Source organism: Crocuta crocuta, unplaced genomic scaffold (assembly GCF_008692635.1).
Source record: "Crocuta crocuta isolate KB4526 unplaced genomic scaffold, BGI_CrCroc_1.0 scaffold457, whole genome shotgun sequence".
Classification (NCBI taxonomy): Eukaryota; Metazoa; Chordata; class Mammalia; order Carnivora; family Hyaenidae; genus Crocuta; species Crocuta crocuta.
In genome coordinates, this window is record NW_027531318.1 from 613,077 (window position 1) to 620,502 (window position 7,426).

The following is a 7,426-nucleotide window of genomic DNA, read 5'->3' on the forward strand; positions in this document are numbered from 1 at the left end:
TGTTTGTATATTCACCAATTTGAATCAGGTATCCTATGGATCCTTTCTGATAGTTTTTAATTTAGTTACAGTTAAAGTATAACAATGTAATACAGTCTGTAAAATATGGTTAGCTTGTTTTGTAATACCATTAAATGAATAATTCCCTTTGGGGGCACCTGGGTGGTTCAGCTGGTTGAGCGTCTGGCTTTGGCTCAAGTCATGATCTCACGGTTCGTGGGTTCAAGTCCCACATTGGGCTTTGTGCTGACAGCTCAGAGCCTGGAATCTGCTTCAGATTCTGTGTTTCCCTCTCTCTCTCTGACCTCCCCCGCTCATGCTCTGTCTCTCAAAAATAAATAAACATTAAAAAATTTTTTAAAAAGGAAAATAAAGAAGAATGAATAGTTCACTTTTTACTTAATGGTTTAACGTGTCATAATATTATGGCTTATAATACTATACATATATTTTTAAAGTTTATTTATTTATTTTTGAGAGAGAAGAGGGAGGATGAACACAAGTGGGGAAGGAGTAGAAGGGGAGGGGGAAGAGAGAATCCCAAACATCCTTGTGCCATTAGTGCAGAGCCTGACGATGGACTTGAGCACACGACCGTGACATCATGACCTGAGATCAAGAGCAAGATGCTTAGCCAGCTGAGCCACCCAGGTGTACCTATAATACTATATTTTAATACCATAATACATATGGCCTGATGAGTCATATACTATATTTTTATCTATACTTGTCTTGTTTTACTTTAGCATTATTGTCTGGTTCTAGTCTAGTCTATATCTAGAAAAATGCTATTTATTATAACTTCATAATATGTTTTAATATGTGATAGGATAAATTATTATTTTTTCAAAACTTTCCTAACGATATTCTTTCATATTTATTTTTCAAGATTAAGTGAGGAATTATTATCAAGAGGGAGGAGCCAAGATGACTGAACAGCATAGAAGTCTTTTTTCTGTCTCATGTACATGAAATATAGCCATATCAACACTAAACCATCCTGCATACCTAGAAAACTGATTTGAGATTTAACACAACGATCTGCACCACTTGAGCCACAGAACTCAGCAAGTATGTAACACAAAGAGGTGAACTGGGGAGAGAGGAGCTGTGGGGGGCAGGGAGCTGTTTTTGCTTGTGGAGAGAGGACAGAGACAGGGGGAGAGTACAGGAAAAGCACCCCCCCTCAAAAGCAGCTGGAGAGAAAGTGGAAAACAGGTGGAAACAACTGCAGGGATTGAACTAAAAAAGGATAAAGGAGAAAGGAGAAGGTTATAATGCCATTAAGACTCTATAATCCGTAGGAGTGCAGAGTCTGAAACTCAGCAGCTCAAATACCTAGTGGTGCTCTGGTTGGAAGGGCAAATTCCCAGGAGAAGAGGGTCTAGGAGGTCCTTGGGCCATGTGACATTTTCCTTAATCCCAGAAACGCTGCTGCTACATGATTGAGTGAATATTTTCTGGGGCATGCTGGCACCCAGCCACAAATCTTTGGACATTGGCAACAGCAAGGTCTCAGTAGCATTTCTGAGTATTAGCTGGGTGATGCCATTTTCACCCCACTCGCTCATGTGCATGCAGACCTACAGGCACCACCACAATCCACCCCGGTAAACTAAGCAGCGCCATTTAGTGGAGAATGGAGCCTTTACACTGAGCCCTGCCCAACTGGGCCAACATCACTCTTCAGTAATACCACAAATCTCTCCACCTGCTTAGTTTACGAGCTATAAAGTGCTGCATAGTTTGACTTCTAGGGGAAAACGATGTAATATCAATCGTATTTCAGTCTGTTTGCTGGCGCATCTCTTCAATTTTCTTTTCTTTTTCTTTCTTTATCATGTCTTTTCCTTTACTTGAATACAGAAAGATAAAAAAATTATTTTTATTAAAAATATTTTCCTTTAATTTTTCTACTACATTTTTAACTTTTTTGTAAATTTTTCAAATTCTGTTTTACTTCCATTGTTTCAAGTTATTCTATTTCACCATATTCATTTTCTCAAAATTTCACACTTCTTTTTGATTTGTTTCCTTTTTTCCTTTCCTTTTCTTTTCCCCTTTTTTTCTCAAATCAATCAAGCTCCTTTCAATAATCAGACCAAAACACATCTTTGGACCTAGCTTCATTTACTTGATTGTGTGTGTGTGTGTGTGTGTGTGTGTGTGTGTGTGTGTGTGTGTTGTTATTTTTTAATTTCAATTTGTTCCCTTTTTTCTCTAATCAATCAAGCTCCTTTCAATAACCAGACCAAAGCACACATAGGATCTACCATCATTTATTTGATTTTTATTTGTGTATGTGTATTGTTTTCAATTTTTAAAAAATGTTTTATTTATTTCTGAAACAGTGAGACAGCAGGAGCAGGGGAGGTGAGAGAGAGAGGGAGACACAGAATCTGAAGCAGGCTCCAGGCTCTGAGCTGTCAGCACAGAGCCCAATGCGGGGCTTGAACCCACAAACCGTGAGATGATGACTTGAGCCGAAGTTCATGCTTAGCTGACAGAGCCACCCAGGCACCCCTCAATTTTTTAATTTAAAATTTTTTATCTTTTTGATTCCTTTTCATCCTTCAAAATGATGAAAGAAGGAATTCACCCAAAAAGAAAGAGCAGGAAGAAACGACAGCCAGGGACTTAACCAACATAGATAAAAGCAAGATGTCTGAACCAGAATATAGAACCACAATAATAAGAATACTATCTGGGTCAAAAATAAGTTAGCATCCCTCTCTATGGAGATAAGAGAAGTAAAAGCTAGTCAGGATGAAATAAAAAAATGCTATAACTGAGCTGCAATCTCAAATGGATGCCATGGAGGCAAGGATGGATGAGGCAGAGGAGCGAATCAGTGATATAGAGGACAAATTTATGTAGAATAATGAAGCAGAAAAAAAGAGGGAGAGTAAAGTGAAAGAGCATGATTTAGTAATAGAGAAATCAGTGACTCATTAAAAGGAACAACATCAGAATCATAGGGGTCCCAGAAGATGAAGAGAGAGAAATAGGTGTACAAGGGTTATGTGGGCAAATCATAGCAGAAAACTTTCCTAACCTTGGGAAAGACACAGACATCAAAATCCTGGAAGCACAAGAACTCTCACAAGATTCAACAAAAACCGACCATCAACAAGGCACATCATAGTCAAATTCGCAAAATAATCAAGCAAGAAAGGAATCATGAAAGCAGCAAGGGAAATTAATTCTTTAACCTACAAAGGAAGACAGATCAGGTTTGCAGCAGACCTATCAACATAAACTTGGCAGACCAGAAAGGAGTGGCAGAATATACTCAATGTGCTGAATCAGAAAAATATGCAGCCAAGAATTCTTTACCCAGCAAGGCTGTCACTCAAAATAGAAGGAGAGATAAAAAGTCCCAGACAAACAAAAATTAAAGGAGTTTATGACCACTAAACCAGCCCTGCAAGAAATTTTAAGGGGGACTCTCTAAGGGGAGAAAAGACAGGGGTGGGGTGGGGAGGGAAGACTAAAAGCAACGAAGACTAAACAGGACCAGAGAACACAACCAGAAACTCCAACTCTACAGGGAATATAATGGAAATAAATTCATATCTTTCAGTACCCTAAATATCGATGGAATAAATGCTCCAATCAAAAGACATAGGGTAACAGAATGGATAAGAAAACAAGATCCATTTATATGCTGTTTATAACAAACCCACTTTAGACCTAAAGACACGTCAGACTGAAATGAAAGTAAAGGGATGGAGAACCATTTATCATACTAATGATTGCCAAAAGAAAGCCAGAGTAGCCATACTTATATCACACAATCTAGACTTTAAAATAAAAACAGTAACAAGAGATGAAGAAGGGCATTATGTCATAATTAAGGGGTCTATCCACCAAGAAGACATAACAACTGTAAACACTAATGTTCCAAATGTAGAACACCCAAATATATAACTCAATTAATCACAAACATAAAGAAAATCATTGATAATAATACCATAATAGTAGGGGACCTTAACACTCCACTTACAGCAATGGACAGATCATCCTAAACAGAAAATCAACACGGAAACAATGGCTTTGCTGACACACTAGACGAGATGGACTTAACAGATATATTCAGAATAATTCATCCTAAAACAGCAGAATATTCATTCTTCCCCAGTGCACAAGAAATGTCCTCCAGAATAGACACATACTCGGACACAAATCAGGCCTCAACAAGTAGAAAAAGATCAAAATCATACCGTGCATATTTTCAGACCACAACGCTATGAAACTTGAAATCAACCAGAAGAAAAAAATTGGAAAGATAAACAAATACTTGGAGACTAAAGAACATCCTACTAAAGACTGAATGGGCTAACCAAGAAGTTAAGGAGGAAATTAAAAGTACATTGAAACCAATGAAAATGTTAACACCACAGCCCAAAACCTCTGGGATGTAGAAAAGGCAGTCTTAAGAGGGAAGTATACAGCTTTGAGTCCCAGCTCAAAGCCCAAGCCTTCCTAAAAGAAGGAAGAAAGGTCTCAGATATGCAACCTAACCTTACACCTCAAAGAGCTGGAAAAAAATAACAGCAAATAAAATCCCAACCAGCAGAAGATAGGAAATAATAAAGGTTAGAACAGATCAATGAACTAGAAGCTGGTTCCTAAAAGAATTAAGAAAATCAATAAACCACTAGCTAGTTTGATCAAAAAGAAAAAAGAATGAACCCAAATAAATAAAATCAAGAATGAAAGAGGAGAGATCACAGCCAACACAGCAGAAATATAAGCACTAATAAGAGAATATTATGAGCAATTATACGCCAATAAAATGGGCAATCTGGAAGAAACAGACAAATTCCTAGAAACATATAAACTACCAAAACTGAAATAAGAAATAGAAAATTTGAACAGACCCATTACCAGGAAAGAAATCAAATTAGTAACAAAAAATCTCCTAGAAAACAATACTCCAGGGACAGACGACTTTCCAGGGAAATTCTACCAAACATTTAAGGAAGAGTTAATGCTATTCTCTTGAAGCTGTTCCAAAAAATAGAATGGAAAGAAAATTTCCAAACTCTTTGTATGAAGCCAGCATTACATTGATTCCAAAACTGGACAAAGACCTGACTAAAAAAGGAGAGTTAGAGACCAATCTTCCTGATGAACTTGGATGCAAAAATCCTCAATAAGGTATTAGCCAACCAGATCTAACAATACATCAAAAAAAAAAAATACATCATTCACCACGACCAAGTGGGACTTATACCTGAGATGAAAGGCTGGTTCAATATCTGCAAAACAATCAGTGTGAATCATCACATCAGTAAAAGAAAGGACAAGAACCACATGATCCTCTCAATAGATGCATAGAAAGCATCTTACAAAATATAGCATCCTTTCTTGATAAAAACCCTTAAGAAAGTAGGGATAGAAGGATCATACCTCGAGATCATAAAAGTCATATATGAAAGACCCAACACTCATATCATCCTCAATGGGGAAACACTGAGAGCTTTTCCCCTAAGGTCAGGAACAAAACAGGATGTCCACTCTCACCTTGTTATTCAACATAGTACTGGAAGTCTTAGCCTCAGCAATCAGACAACACAGAGAAATAAAAGGCATCCAGATCAGCCAGGAGGAAGTCAAATTTTCCCTCTTCTATAGTATCACTATAGAGACATAATTCAGACACTTTGCTGAATTCCATACTCTATATAGAAAACTCAAAGATTTCACCAAAAAACTGCTAGAACTGATCCAGGAATTCAGCAAAATGGCAGGATATAAAATCAATGAACAGAAATCGGTTGCACTTCTATACACCAACAATGAAGCAACAGAAAAAGAAATCAAGGAATTGATCCCATTTACAATTACACCTGAAGCCATAAAATACCTAGGAATAAACATAACCAAAGTGGTGAAAAATCTATACACTGAAAACTATAGAAAGCTGATGAAGGAAACTGAAGAAGACACACACACACACAAAAGGAAAAATATTCCATGCTCCTGGATAAAAAGAACAAATATTGTTAAAATGTCAATACTACCCAAAGCAATATACATATTCAATGCAATCCCTATCAATATAACACCAGCTGTTCTTCACAGAGCTAGAACAAGCAATCCTAAAATTTGTATGGAACCAGAAAAGACCCTGAATAGTCAATGCAATCTTGAAAAGAACACCAAAGCAGGAGGTATTATTATACCAGACTTCAGCTGTATTACAAAGCTGTAATCATCAAGACGTTATGGTACTGGCACAAGAACAGACACTCAGATCAATGGAACAGCATAGAGAGCCCAGAAATGGACTCACAAATGTATGGCCAACTAATTTTTGACAAAGCAGAAAAGATTATTCAATGGAATAAAGGCAGTCTCTTCAGCAAGTGGTGCTCAGAAAACTGGACAGTGACATGCAGAAAAATGAATCTGTACCAGTTTCTTACATCATACGCAAAAATAAACTCAAAATGGATGCAAGACCTAAATGTAAGACAGGAAGCCATCAAAATTTTCAGGGAGAAAACACACAAGAACCTCTTTGACCTCAGCTACAGCAACTTCTTACTCAACATGTCTCCAGAGGCAAGGGAAACAAAAATAAGACTGAACTATTGGGACCTCACCAACATAAAAACCTTCTGCACAGCGAAGGAAACAATCAGCAAAACTAAAAGGCAACCAATGGAATGAGAGAAGATATTTGTGAGAAGATAAAGGGTTGGTATCCAAAATGTATAAAGAACTTATCAAACTCAACACCTAAAAAACAAACAATCCAGTGAAGAAATGGGCTAAAGACATGAACAGACACTTCTCCAAAGAAGACATCCAGAAGGCCAACCGACACATGAAACATTGCTCAACATCACTCATCATCAAGGAACTACAAACCAAAACCACAATGAGTTACCACCTCACACCCATAGAATGGTTAAAATCAACCAGTCAGGCAACAACAGATGCTGGCAAAGATGTGGAGAAAGAGGATCTCTTTTGCACTGCTGGTGGGAATGCAAACTGATACAGCCACTCTGGAAAACAGTATGGAGAGTCCTCAAAAAATTAAAAATAGAACTACACTATGACCCAGCAATTACACTACTAGGTATTTATCCAAGGGGTATAGGTAAGTTGTTTCAATGGGACACATGCACCCCAATGTTTATAGAAGCACTATCAACAATAGCCAAAATATAGAAAGAGCCCAAATATCCATCGGCGGATAAATGGATAAAGAAGATGCAGTATATATGTATATTACTCAGCAATCAAAACTAATGAAATCTTGCCATTTGTAACCACGTGGATGGATCTAGAGGGTATCTTGCTAATTGAAATTAGTCAGAGAAAGACAAATATATGCTTTCACTCATATGATACATTAAGATACAAAACAGATGAACATAATGGAAGGGAAGCAAAAATAATATAAGGA